At 37.7% G+C, this 14,949-nt stretch overlaps 1 long non-coding RNA gene across 2 annotated transcripts in view; it reads right to left on the reverse strand.

Moving 5' to 3' along the window:
* Positions 1-4,422: 4,422 nt before the first annotated feature.
* The window catches only part of LOC136099238 (uncharacterized), a 117,275-nt gene continuing 106,748 nt past the window's right edge, over positions 4,423-14,949 (reverse strand). For both annotated transcript variants that reach the window (XR_010651059.2, XR_010651058.2), the window contains one exon: positions 4,423-5,843. This is a non-coding gene — a long non-coding RNA (uncharacterized lncRNA). The remainder of the gene's footprint in view (positions 5,844-14,949) is intronic.

Raw genomic sequence — 14,949 nt, forward strand, 5'->3', positions numbered from 1 at the left:
TAAGTCTGGGAGAAGGAAACCAAACCAATTTATTATAGCCTGTTGATTCACACTCACATGCTGTGCAGTTCATGTGAAGGTCCCATTTACTTTTTCACATGAACTGCCACAGCATGGTCTAAATAGAGATTTCTCTAGCAGTAGTGTTAAGGTTCCTCATTAACATCATTTCTGGAGTCACTGGGCCAAGTATATCCCTAGTGCAACTCCACTGATCTCAGTGGGGTTATCCTTGAGATATATTTGGTCCATTGTTTCTACAGAATCTCTTTGTTCTTTTTTGATCTCCTTAAGAATTTTGTTACTTTGAACATTTCTCACATAGCAAGTCATCATGCTGAAAAGTTTGCAATATTTAAAATTAATTTCTCAAGTATTTCTACCTATTTGTACATGAAATAAAACATTATATCCAATAATATATTGCTATTTATTATTTTTATTTTATAATCGACACATATATCCTATTTTCCAGAAAAATCTATAAACACACTATAAATTTATCTTATTTTTTTTCTAAATTCCAAAACTTGATGCAACTACCAAAAATAATATGAGACAGATTGCAAGTGCTTTTGGCATTATTTTCTGCCCAGCTCTTATAGCTTGAAATTTTGGAAACAAATAATAATCAAGTAGTGCTACTCCCAGGCAAATATATTTTCACATTGAAAACTCTGAGCTTGTCTGATGTTCTATATCAATGCTGAATATTTATCTTTATTGGTTGTTTTTGTCTGGTTTGGTTTCATTGGTTGGTGTTTTGTTTTGTTTGTTTGTTGTTGTTGTTATAAGAAAAAATGTATGTAACATTGAAAAAAAAAAATTAAAATCATCCGCTACACAAAATTTTGCACAAGTTATTTGCAGATAATGACCATTCTGTACATTATGCATACACATGTGATTTACATGACTTAGATTTTCATTCAGGAGAACGAAAGGTCTGGTTAGGGAAGACAGCATAGCAAATGAAATAATTCCTGTGATAAGAGGTTGAGTAAGTGGAAAACACATCCTCAAAACACCATCTCTCATTCCTTTCTGTATATTACTGCAGTCTTGCATAGATGTTTGGTGGTCTTATTAATTTATGTTAATTTTCCCAGCAAACTATGAACTCAGTGCATTAACCTCTTTATTTGCCTTTGCATTCAAAGACTCTGTCAGATAAATAATACAGATAATACATATAAACTAAATCTGGTTTTCACCACATCCTTTATCAGCAGAGGAAAACGACTTGGACTGGGACCCCTGGTTCACTGAGCTCATCATTATCTTGCTGTCAAGATCTTTTTGTTCTCCAAACTCTTAAAATAATTAAGTCCTAATGTGAGATTGCATTCTGCAGGGAACAGGCTCCAGAGGAATTAAACCACTGCTTGTTAACTGCTGCTCGCTGAAGTAACATTTGGGTCTGATGATAACAAATGGGGATGGAGATGTTCATACGGAAAGCTCTGCTGCCAGCACAGACTTTGCTTTACACACAGACACACACACTCAGGAAAGTGCTGCAAGAAAATTGCACCTGTGAATTGCATTACTTATTCAGATACACACTGTGATTTTTTGCAGAACTTTCAGTCCCTTTGCGTATGTTATTAACATTGAAGGCAGAAATGATACTGCATCTAAATAGGGATGTGAAAAACTCTCATTTAAAAGTACTCAGAAGCAAAGTTTGTGTTCAAACTGCACACACAGGATTGGTTTATGTTTATAGAGATTTATAAGTGAGACAGAATGGCAAAATGTAATTTAGTTTTATTTAGCATCTCAAAATCCTAAAGACTGCTTTCAGATGAATTAGGTGCTAGTAAGTACAGTGACTGTGTAGGCAAACATTAACAGCCAAGCTTCAGTCAATAACGGCCCTGCATGTTATATTATGTGTTAAAGTGAATGTTAACTAGAAACCTGGAGTTGTCCCTGTGCTCTTTTCAGAAGTGCAGCATGATCATTTATCTACAAAACACTAGAGCTCAGATGAAGAGCTGAAGGTCTCGTCTGCAAGCCAGTGCCTTCAGGCAACACGCGGTACATCACTGAAGTGTTTGTATTATTATACAGCTCCAATCTCAGTGTGTTATTCATGTCTTCCTGGTTCGCATATCACTGAGGCCAAATTGCAACCTGTTGAACCATATTTTAACTCTGATCTTTGCAGGCAGAATGGTCCATGAACAGAAAAAAGAAATCAGAAAATGAGGCAATAACCTGTAATCTCCATTTCTTCATCAGCTCCTTGAATTTCCTTGTATCAGCATCAATTAATTTCACATAGAGTATGTGAAGTAAAGGCTTTGTGTCACATTTGTGTCACATAACAGCTGGTCTTGTGCAACACAGCAAGAACACAAGGAACAGGACACACGGTGTGTTGTTCTGCAGATAGAAACACTCTGCTGAGTGTACTGTCCTCAGGATGCACATCCTGCAAAACGCGGCAGAGACCCAGAGATTCAGGATGCCGTTTTTACATGCTCAGAGTGCTCTGGGGATGGCTGACAACACCTCTTCTCAAGGACACCACATACCAATTGGAAATTAAGAGCACATGGAACCTTTCACCAATAAAGTCTTGAATGCATGTCCTGAAGAGGGGCATTTTGACCTGGCAGCCATCCTTGGCAGCATTGTGGTTAGGTATATGTTGTGCTCCTAAACCATTCTGAAGGGCCCTTCTCCTGTGAGTGGTGCAGCTGCGAGCTCTTCATCCACTGCAGGTCTTCTGAGAGCTCCTGAGCACCACGGGTCCTTCATGTCCTCACCATCATTCAGCACAAGTGGGGAAGAGTACCCTGAAAGGCTCTTCACAATCCACAAACCAATTTCTTGGTTTCTAAGATATTCATTGCAAGGGCAAAAAACAAATTCTAGCTATGAGCAAGCTGAAATGCAAACAGCTTTCTCATACTGGGAGTGTAAGAAAACTCTATAACATTTTTTCCCACTCTTTCTTAGCTCAGGTGGCCTGCCTTCAGAATACAAATCCTCAGTTACACCATCTTTATGAAGAGAGAAAAAACCCAAGGATTTAGGGTGTCCAAGTGCATAAATCCAGACTGTGTTGTAACAAACCCATTCAGGGCACAGGTAGATTCTGCTTTCCAGCTAGGCAAAATAAAATGAAATGCAAAACACCTCATCAGCTTTTGTGTTCAATTAAATTTAAATAAATAAATAAATAAATAAATAAACAAAAATAAACAAAAACCAAAACTCTCTTCAGAATCATGCATGGCTGTTTTAATAATGTTGGACACGCTGTTAGTTGAAGGACACAGTTTCTTGGATGAAGTACTGGAAATTATTGTAGTATTTCAGTAAGAATAACTAACAGTGATGAGTAACTTCCTGGATAATAAGTGCATTGGGCAATGCACATTGTTCCTTAACCTGATAAACTTTTAGCAGGGAACTTCCCTTCTCTGGCCTTGCTGCTCTGCCCGGGGTTTTCACCTCTTTAGAACAGACAGATCTAGAGAGTCAAATGTTGAGCAAGCAGTACCACCAGGGCAGTGTTTTTAATGTGAAAAGCAGTTAAATAAATGGAATGTCATAAAGACATATGACTGTTTTGGAGATGATGCCAGCAGGATAACAGAATGTTACTTTAAAATATTACTTGCTATACATTTATTTTTAATGCATATGAAATTATGGAAACAAACCACTTTAACTAGCTGAAGACATGGAGTCTCTTTGCACATGCTGTTTCAAATCCCGGTAGTATTTCAGCCTCTTGGAGCTGTCTCTTGAACTGTCAAAAAGGGATCTGGACAATATCTCAGTGTCTCTGACCGTTAAATCCTTAAGTGACATGTATATATACTTAAGGAATAGGTCAGCTTGCAGACGGCTACGTCCTGATCTTAATAAAAGAAAAAAAGATGAAACAGATTGGTGATTAGAATACTGCCGTGAAACCCTTTAACCTCAGTTGACTGGGTTTGTTCCAAGATTCAGTGTTCACTTAAACATTCTACGAAAAACAGTGATGTGGCCAAATATTCCTGTCATATTCTTTGGCAATTTTTTTGATAATGCTTTGTTCTGTGACTGTTTAGTTCAATGCATTCAGCATTCAGTTCCAAAACTGCTGTACCATTTCTGCTGCAGCAGACAGAAATCCAAAGACACTTTAACTTAATAAAAGGCCTTGTTTTTCTTGGTTTGTGTCTATAGCGAACTTTTCAAATTCAGAAATGATAATTTTTTAATGCAATTGGACATATGTTAAAGCATAGTTGGCTTTCACTTGATAGTAACTACACACATAGTAGGCCTCTTCTGGATCTTGTGCCCATTCTCCTTACCTACCACCTCTTTATTTTTTGTTCTGAATGTTCCATATAATTAGTGGCTCATGTCAGAGTCACAATGTTATTAATGAACCAGACAATTTATTTTTTTATTTTATTTTATTTTATTTTTAATTCTAGTTGTTACTGCATTCTTCTCCATGTGCAAAGACGATCATCCCTTTCTCTGGAAATCATCACCCTTTAACTGCTAGCAATGCACAGGTCTAAGACCAACTACCTGCAAAGTATCGATTAACCAGTACAAGACAGCGGGAGCTGGAAGAATCACTGAAGAAATCGTAAAGAAAAAAAGGAGGGTTTGAATATTTGAGTCCTTAGACCTGCTTCTTTGGGTTGATATTTCTCTGTTCTGAAGAGGGAAAGTCATTGGGCTGCTTGGTTTTCATAGTATGAGTACCATTAAACCGTGACTTTGTTTGCTTTCTTAGCAAATTTTGAAAAATGGTTTGTAAACAGGGTAATACAGACAATGGGGCAGAATCTGTTGCGAATCATCACTTTCATTCTCAGTCAAAGTTCTTTATTTCTCAATTTTGCGGTATCCTAGATGTATCCCCCATGGAGACCACAATGATGAGATAATTATTTCTGTTTTCACCCAAGAAATTTAGTGTCTTTCTTTGAGGGGGAACTGAAACGCTTGGTAAGCACAAACTTCCCAGATATCCAAGGACAAGAGTCAAATTGCTCAAGCTGTTTGTTTTTACACAGCTGCAAGGAAGACCAGTTTCAGAGAAGGACAATTAAAATTATTGTATAACAGGTAATTTATTATTGCATTGTAATTAAATGCAACATCATAACCTGGAAACAACACTATAAACTAGATAGTACTGGATGGAAGAGCGGGGATTCTTATTTTCGGCCTGGATAACTAATGTTCCCCAGGTATCAGATTCCTATGAGATGCCAAATGAAGTAACATATTAATTCATAATCATCTGTTCTCTGTTTTTCCAGGAAGTTCAAAATAGCTGTACAGGGATATTTGAGAGTCAGGTGGGTACAACTTCAACACTTCGCAAACACCTAAGGTCTTTTTGCCTTGTCCATAATAACAGTTGTTAAAGGAATAGAATTGTTTAGAGTTCTTATAGCTAATGTTTCTTTTCAATACTTTGGACATCTAGTGATGAATCATTTTGTATATCATGACATCTACATCTACATCTAAAACAACACGGTTAATATTAGCAGTGTCGGCCACTGCAATGTAATCTAATTTAATACACGTATTATTTAAAATAAATAAAATTATGTAGGATGGATCCACCATCTTACAAGAGCTGTGGGGATAAACGAAAGCATGAAAACAATCTCCAGTGACTCTTTAATGTGCACCCATGGAGGGTACAACTGGTTCCCTGCCTTTGTGGAAAGAAAAAAAAGAAAAAGAAGAAAAACCTATTTGTAGTTTTATCAGGAAAAAAGTCCATCCAAATTCTTAGCTTCCACACTACCATCTTCTGCAAGAATCTTTCTAGAGGCAATTTCAGCAATCAGGGAAACCTGGGGAAAGAATGTACAAATAATGTTGATGCATTTTTTCACTCACTGAATTCAAATCACCTCAAACAATGGGACTGACATACATTGCCACGGCAAAGAATTATATACAGCTAAGCTTCAAGTTTTCCTAAGTTTTGACCAAGTGAGGTCCTGCAGAAGGTATCTCACAGCTTGCAATCCATATATATAACTTGTTACAGCAAAATGTTTTCTGTGTTCTGCTACAATTGGTAGAGAACTTTATTTTTAGTTGAATAGGAATTTAATGAATAATAAGAAAACAATTAGCTAGAGGTGAAATCCATAGAAGGAACTTACTAATACTTTGATTCACCAGACTCCAGTTAGGTACCAAGGCTGTGTGGGGAGAGTTGGGCACGTAAGTATATGTTTTGCAAAGTCTGACGTAGTGTTTGGAAAGGCACTGAAGCCAGGCAGCTGGAAACACCTTGCACAAAATTTCAGATTTCCCTAGAGTTATATTGTATTCATACCCCTCACCCAAGTTGGGGTGGCACATAAACGAGAAAACCATGCAAAGAAATGTGCAAACGTGACTTTAAAGCAAGGCTTACTTGGAAGGAGGGTGCTAGAGGTCTCCTCCCTGCTTGGTTTATCATAAAATAGTGAACTATTAATCAGAGCAGTCTGAAATATTAATCTATCCCTTTTCAGGCAAGTTCCCTAACCTCAGGGCCAACAGCTTAACAAGTATTTAACTATTTCATTCAAAACGGAATCGTTTCCACAGAAATATTGTGAGGTGTCTCTCATCCCAGATTTCCCCAAGGCACTCTCTGGAAATTTCTGAGACAAATTTAAAGCCAGAATTCTCGAAGCAATGATCTGACTGCTGAGGTGCTGGGCAAAAGCATGAAAGCAAGAACACAAGACAGTGTCCTAAGAACAGTCAAAAACTCCATGAATCTTCAGATCTAGAATTTTCATGAAACACATGGCTGACTGAAATATGGGGACCACAGTCCCAAAGACTCCACTGAGACTTGTTGTGGAACAGAATTTTGAATAGAGATTGTTTTAGCTCTACTTCCTTTCTGGGGGGTTGGTGGGTTTTGTTGGTTGGTTGTTACTGTTAAACCATTTTTGGTTTTAGCTATTGTTAAACTAGCTCTCAGCCATCATTTTGTTTTCTTCTCAGAACTTTGTTATTGCAGATGATTAGTATCAGATTCGTGAGTGAGGTCATAATTTCCAGAATTTTTCACCTCCTGTAATTACGTTGTTTAGTTTTTGACTTGTTATCTACAAAATCCTCCTGGTTTTGCAGACATTCTGCAAAATTTGAAAAATAGTAAAGAAATTGAGGATGAGATTTCTGAGGGACTTCTTCCAGTCCTCTTATGGAAAAAGACAGAAGCCTTCTTTTGGAAACCACTAGTGGAATTGTTTTTATCCAGGACATTCCCAGCAAGTATTTGTCTATGTTGTGTTTTAATAACTCCTCCTGAAAGAAAGTCCACAACCTGTTCAGGATCTTGCCAGAGTGACAGAGGGACTGGAAAATATGAACTCTTAGAGGAGTCTGATTTCCAGAAGATACATGCTCAGGCTTCTAAAAAAATCACAGGCTTTTTTTTTTTTTAGGTTCCCCCTCACCTAGCCAGTGGTGTTACAGAATCATTGCTTTCCAAAATCACATCTGTAAAAGAAGTCCATGCAACAAAGAACTTGCTATTGAGTTAGACTGCATAGGCTACAGATGGAAAAAAACCTCCTATGAGCAACAAGTCAGAAGCAAGTGAACTGAGGGTTTGTAGTTAGCAATCAGTTTGTTCATTCCTCTGATTTCTCTCTGCAGTTTCTGGCTTTTGTTGGGTCCTGAGGGCAGGGGTGGAACAAGTTCTCCCTTTCTGGCCCTTCTCAACCATTCTTTTGTGGTTCTATGGAAGTACAAAAATATATTTTGAGGAAGAGACCAAAGAAAGATTCACAGCAAAATGAGAACAGATGAAAATATTGAGACCTGAGTGGCAGTAGTACACAGGGCATTTTTTTTTTATTATTATTGGGCACTGAAGAAGCATAATGAAGACAAGAAACCTTAACTGTAATTTCCATATGGCATCTAACATCACAGTAATTGTGTCACCATTGCTAACCACTGTTAAACCTTACTACCAGCTATTCTTTGGCAGTAGGGCAGGCACTCAGTGCACTAGCAGAGGAGGTGGTTAGAAGAAGTACAGAGAAGTACAGAGAGTTCCCAGCCTCACCACCCTGGCCAGAGAGGAAAGGAAACTACTCCAAGAATTGGTGCCCTGCTGGTTTCACATGAAAAAAAAAAAAAAAAAAAAAAGAATATTTTCTGGGAGTAGGACATTCTCCTGGGACTGGAAGGCAGCAGCAGCTCTGGGTTTACAAAGCAAGAAAAAGGACTGAGAATTGTCTGCTTTCTAAACGTAAACAATATAAAATAAGTAACTTACACAAAGTAAGTAACTGGCCCAAAAGGAAGCATGTGAAAAGATGGAAAGGGACTAGGAGTTCTGAAAAAAACGGAAAAAAAAAAAAAAGTACTGTAGGTTTCAGTGTGTTGTACCAGGCCTTATATAAAATAGAATACTTGCATCTAACACAGAAGTTGAAAAGATGCATAGAAAGGGATTTCTAGAGTGCCTGATTTGAATAATGAGGAAGATAAAGATTACCTGGTATCATTTTAGGTGGTCTGGTGGTGCCCCTGTTGTTAAAGCAAAGATGCTGTTGTGTGAAAACATGTAAGTCCAGTATTTCTGCATGAACCATTATCATCCTGGGTAATTTCCTTTTCAGATCTCAAAAATATCAGTGGCGTTACCTCATGTATTCTTGTTTCTCTCCATAGACCACTACAGCCAAAAAAACAAACTACTCTGAGTTATGAGTATCAAGCCAAAGTTTCAGTAGTTGCCTTTTTTTTTCTTTAACATTTTTGTATGGCATCTTCTGGTATATGTAAGGTGCTGCAGACTGTTGTCCAGCTGGAAATTTACTCTTCTCAGCCAAAATAGAACAGCTAAGTTACTTTGTGGTAGCACAGATGAGTGTCTGTGAATTTCATGGGCTGGTGACTGGGGCATCTTGCCAGGTACAAACAGCTTGGGAGGGAAGAACATTATCTGTAGGAAGTATAACATAAATTATTTTATTGTTGCTTAAGGCCTCATTTTTTTGAGGACAAAAGTTGTTAACGTTGAATTTCGTTACTGCTCTTGCAGTTCAGTGCAGCACCTATTGTCTCCTTCATGCTATAGGAAGATACGTAGGGTAAATTAAATGTAAGGCTTTTGTGTAACGTTTATTTCAATGACAGGTGCTGAAGTTGGAGAAGATGAGTCAACTGGAGTTTATGTATAATAGTGCAAAAGTTTGCTTTCTCAAGGTCTGAACTACCCGAAAAAGATCCAAGAAGTTTAAATTATTAACACTATTAAATAGCATCAAGTTCCTAAAATTCAAAATGAGAGTTTCCAGATAAAAAGGAATGTTGAACAAAGGAAAACAACAAATTTCCTTGCTACTCTGTAAAACTGAAGCAGAAAAGCCATTTTGGGTTGCCTAAACAATTGTAGGAACCAAATAGTCTGGAAAATTCCATTTCATGTCTGACTAAGTTAGACAAAAAGTTCCTGTGATCCAAAGTGCTAAATCTTCAAGTACTGCTTTTTTTATATGCCAGAATTACAAATGAAGAAGATTTCTGAGTGAAAAATAGTTTCCTTTGCACACATACCACTTCTGCACACCCCCCCACTAAAAAAAAATATTAAAAGGACAAAGCATTTTTATCTGGTTAATATTAATATTTGGGTTTTGTATTAACAGTAAGGTAAAACAGAAATGAACTCATGAAATGTTTCAGTTCACCAGGCTTTACATTTACTCTCAGAAAAAAAAACAAAACAAAACAAAACACATCAGCTAAAAATATTTTTCTGGGTCTACTGAAGAATGCAGCCTGTCAGATCCAGCAGATCACTTGATCATATAGTTATTTTGTAACCTGCTGATTTCATTAGGCTTTACAATTAATCAGAATGATTCTTAAAGCTATCACCTCATACAAAATTAAACTTTCCTAGTGAATACGCATTTCAGACACATTAATTCCTTATTCCTCTATTAAAAAAAAAAAAAATATCTAACTTCCTTGCTACACTTGCAAGGAATTCTTTTCTACAGAAAATAAAACTGTGATTTTAAAGTTAAACCTGGTTTCAAAAACGGGGGGGGAAGAAAAGCTTTTGCTAAAGAAATATCTCAAATGTTTAATCCAAGAATCTGACATTGTAAATAATGTTGAAGTATTTTTTCTTGGATGATTTCAAATGAGCGATTCCCAGCAGGTTCTCTGAGAACGAATTGTCTTATTTTAAGCCTTTTTAATTTTAGAATTTCTTATCCATAACAAACTGTGTAAATTATTTTCTTGAAAGGTGTTTTTCAGAATAGTACAGTTAAATAAGGACCAGCAAGTTCCCTTCTCAATCCTTCACATCTTTCCTGCTAGCTGCAAGCAGTAATTTCTTGGGTGTACAAAACACAAAATCTGTTGCAATCTTCCTTGAGCAACATGAGCCTTACTTAAACAGACACTGAATATACTGACAGCACTAAAACTAAAAAAAAAAAAAAAAGAAAAAGAAACCAATCATTCAACAGTAGCTTAAATCTTAATACAGCTGCCCAGAGGGTACAAAAAGAATTGTTTTTACAGTAAAATTAGTAACTTCAAGTATTTTATGCCTCAAAAAGGACTAAGAACATATATATGTATAAAGGCACCCTCTTTTGTAATTGTTTAGCTTCATCTGCTTCTGACCCCCATGAGATAATATTATATTCCAGGAAAATGGCTGTTTTCACTCTTTCCACTTGCTCCAGTATTCCCATATTCCCATACTTCTGATATTTTTTTCCACTGATGCAAGAAAGACAGTAAAAAATAAAAAACTTTAAAAAGAGGGAAAAAACAATTACATCTAAAATTACGCAGGCAGCATTGAGTTAACAATTAAACAAGAAATACACAGCCTCAGCTGTCCGGCATCAAACCCTTACCTCCAGGCTGCAGGGCCATTTATAAGAGGGAAAAGGAAAGCCTCCTGCACCCCTCTCGGATTGCCAAGAGGAAAATACTTGTTTTGACACATGTGCTGCAAATTCCTCCTATCCACAGAACACTACACAGACTGTCAGTCAGGCTGCGTCTCCTCTTTGGGTCTCACCCCAGGCTTTTCTTTAGGACTGCCATGAGCACTACAAGGAACGAGTCCCTTTGGATCTTTCTTTGGTTCAGAGAGATCATGGCACACTGACCTTAACTTGCTTCTGGGAAGGAGTTGGTAGCTGCTGCTGTTTGGAGACTAGTTGCCCTTTATTTCAGTTAGAATGAAATCAGCATAACGCTGTTATCACTTATAGTCAGAAGGCTATCAAAAGCTCACTATCAGCCTCAAAGAACAAAAAATAGGTAAGTAAAACTGTAAGTTAATTCCCGTGCCTCCACCTTCTCTGCAGAAAAACAAACAAAAAACAATACTAAAGAAAGAAACAGGCTATAAAAAACATGCGAAAATGAAACACAGAGAGAAGGAAAGTATTTTCTTTGACTTCTGGATTCTGCAGATTAGAGGAGCATCCCACAATTTAAAAAATTTTCCTGCAATCACAGAAGCTAGAGATTTGCTTTGCCATTTTAAGGGGAACTGAGATCTTGACCATTATCTCCCAAAGCCACCATCATGACACTCAGGTGAAATAGAGCCAGAGTCACATGCTTGGTAAATAACCCTTCCCCAGACAAACAGAAACTCCCAACATCCCCATCGAGGAGATACACAGAAGTCTGTGTGAGCTGTGGTCTGACTGGGGAATTTGGACACAAGTAGTGTGTCCTGTACTTACATATGGGTTAATCAGAAGCCTGTTTGGGAATTTGTAGTTTAAAAAAACCTAATTCATATAACATTCAACTTAACAAAAAGGGAATTAATTTATGAGAGAGGACGAGAAAGCGAAAGCTACACATCGGCTGTCAGGGAACATCATATTCCTGGGCAGATTACTAAAACATGCTGAACTAGGATGTTTGCTTTTAGTTTAGCTTCCTGTTGTACTCCAGGAACAAAATGATCAAAGTGCTCTCTCTGAAGATATTGGGCTTTCTAAAGCCTATGCTGACATGTAGTATACCTGGGAGAAGGTTGCAGTTACATGTTCAAGTAGCCCCTGTGGATGTAAAGGTATTTCAGTATGTAATCCAGTGCCTGGGGAGTTTTCCTCCATGGACAAAAGGGGATTGGGGGCAGGTTTCTCAGACGGGTCTGATTGTTATTGAAATAAGGCAGCACCATACCTCCATGGCTATAGAAGTGTTATTATTTCAGCTGAAAAACAAAATTAAAACAATTCCCCATGTTAGAGTTACACAGACAAAGCCATATTTTGTGGATTGGCCTTACTCAAAGGAAGCAGGGCTGACAACGTTTTACAAACCAGAAATCTTTTCTTTGGAATTTTTTCTTGGATTGATTTTTGTTTTGGAACTTTTCTAAACACTATTTAACTTCAAAAATATTCTGACCAAGCTGTACCATATGACATGCTATAAACACAGAATCTGCAAGAGCTGCTTTCATTCTCTTCTAAAAGTCAGGCGCTTTTATTTAGTGGGGCAGGCTTACAGATGTTTTGGTGGATGTAATGCTAGGAAAAAAAAAGATTTGACAATGTGAGCCATGGCAAATTCTAAATGGGCTTTCTGTATGTACCACTAATATGTAAAACCTTGAGTTCTCACATGGCATTGAGGTATTGCTGTGCTAACAGAAAGTAAACTCTGGTTTACAAACTGCTCAGAATTGTGAGCTAGGTCAGCGGGTGTCCCCTGAGGGTGTAAAAAAACACTATAAAGCAGTAACTAATCATAGAACAGAATTAGAACAAGGATCTATTTTCCATAAAGCCCCAGAGGAATTTTTACAGTCTCATCAGTTTGTGGGGTGTCGAACAGGGCAGCTCTGTTGTGGTTAGCAAACATTAACGTGTCCTCTTCATAATCCCATCCACACATAAACTAGAAGGGGCCCCATGTCAAAAATTTTCCAGATAATGCCTCTGTTGACTCTGCAGATGTGGGTTTGCTCACTTCTGAGGTGCTGTCCTCCTCTTAACCTGCTGGTTAAGTGCAGCAGTACCCAAACCCCAAATGTCTTTGCCTAAACTGCGTCCCAAGGTACAATCTCAACTCCAGAAGCCAAGGAGTGAGTGGGAAACGCACCAGGCCCCCTTTCCCCTTGGAAGCCTTTTCTCACATGAGAATTTGTGCTGTGTACCTTGAGTCTTTTTTCCTCTGTGTGGCATGCATGGGAGCACTGTCAGCCCTGTCAGCAGTCTCCCCAGGTTACAGCACAGCGATAAATAGCTGCAGAGCATCATCTACATTTACTTGAACCAGAGCTATTTACAGAGCCAAGATACTTTCTGAAAACAATAATCCCCATGGAAAACCTTACTTTTCTGCCCCTTGTGAATTATTTCCATAGTTAGTGTCTATCAATCATACACCAGTTCTATTCGGAGGTTAAGAAGGGCGGCTGGGTAGGCGGTCTTACGTTGTTTGGTTTTGTGGTACTAGAAAGTTTTCATCATGAATCCACTATGTTTTTATTTTTAGAGAGGTGTAAAAATCATCAGCTTACTATTTTCTTCAGCTTTTTATTCCCATCACCTAGGAAGCTTCTAATACTATTTTGATCCTAATTCTTCTTGCAGACCATTTGGGCTATTGTCACCATACCTTACTGTTAATACGCCCTTCTCTTTTTGTAGGGTTATCACACATAAGAAATTTCAGTGGCCAAATTAAAAGAATACAAAATAAAACCATACAGCCAACCATCAATTGCTAGTATAGTGTTTCTCAGGAATGCAGGGTAAATAATTGTATATGTTTTTAGCATATTTTAAACAGTTTTCATGGTCATGCTGTTTGTCTCTCTAAAACTGGATAACCAGTTTCCCTCAAATTGAAAATGCCAGAAAATTGGAAGAAAATAAAAATCTGCTTAATGAAAAAATATTAAATCTTTGCTGTTGAGTCTCTACAGGAGTTTAAACTCATCTATTGCATGTACATATATTTTTCCTCTGTAACAGCATGCTATGCGCAGATATGAAACCATCAGATGTCAACCATTGTTCTGGACATTGTATTGCCTGATTTGTACAGGGCATCATGATACAGAAGTATTTGAACTAACTAGTTCCACACCTAGAAACAGTTTGGCAGGGACAGCAAAGCACTGTGCTGAGGTTAGTTATACCATCTGAAAAGCTGCAAGAGCTTTCTCCCACTTCAAGGGAGACATACTGGAGGAACTCAATCAGAGGGAAGCAGCCTTCAATAAGTATGAATTGTTCCACTTTGAGAAGGAAGTCCATGTTCACACAGCCTCCTTACATCCCATATCTGTGGATGATCTCATTTTATTTCCATGTGACTCCCAAAGATATAATCCTGGCTGTGTTAAAAAATATGGAAATTTTGTTGGTGAAAATTTGGAGAAAACAGGACTAATGGAGTTTCTTGTCCCTTCCTCAGTCAAACAGTCCCCTGTCATCACTTCTCCTAATATATAAATTTAGTTTAAATTCCACTCGCTGCAGTGTTGCAATAAAGACAGAATGTCATCCCACCAGATTTTCATTATTATATAAACAAAAATATTTTGGGAAAAAAAAGTCAAAAGTAGATTTTATGTACCCTCTCTGTACTTCTTGATTATGAGGTTTCACTTTTTTTATTTTTCAGGCAGAAGTTATTCCTGTTTTTCTTTAGAACCTGGAATCTCAGATCATGAGTGTGAATAATCTTTTATCATCTCGGGTTAAGACAGTTTATCAGCTACTGCATCTGCCACTTCTTTAGCCACCGTTTCAAGGACCAGTTATGTATCCCACATCGTGTCAGTGGAATTTATGAAAGGAGGAGTAAAGAAAAGAATAATGCCACATCTTGAGGGAAAGAAGACGTGTCTGAAAGGCTGGCTTTATTTTTGAAATGGCAGCTGTTTGGAACTGTTGACAGATTGGAAGTGTTGGA

The sequence above is a fragment of the Patagioenas fasciata genome, chromosome 3, assembly GCF_037038585.1.
Source record: "Patagioenas fasciata isolate bPatFas1 chromosome 3, bPatFas1.hap1, whole genome shotgun sequence".
Taxonomy (NCBI): domain Eukaryota; kingdom Metazoa; phylum Chordata; class Aves; order Columbiformes; family Columbidae; genus Patagioenas; species Patagioenas fasciata.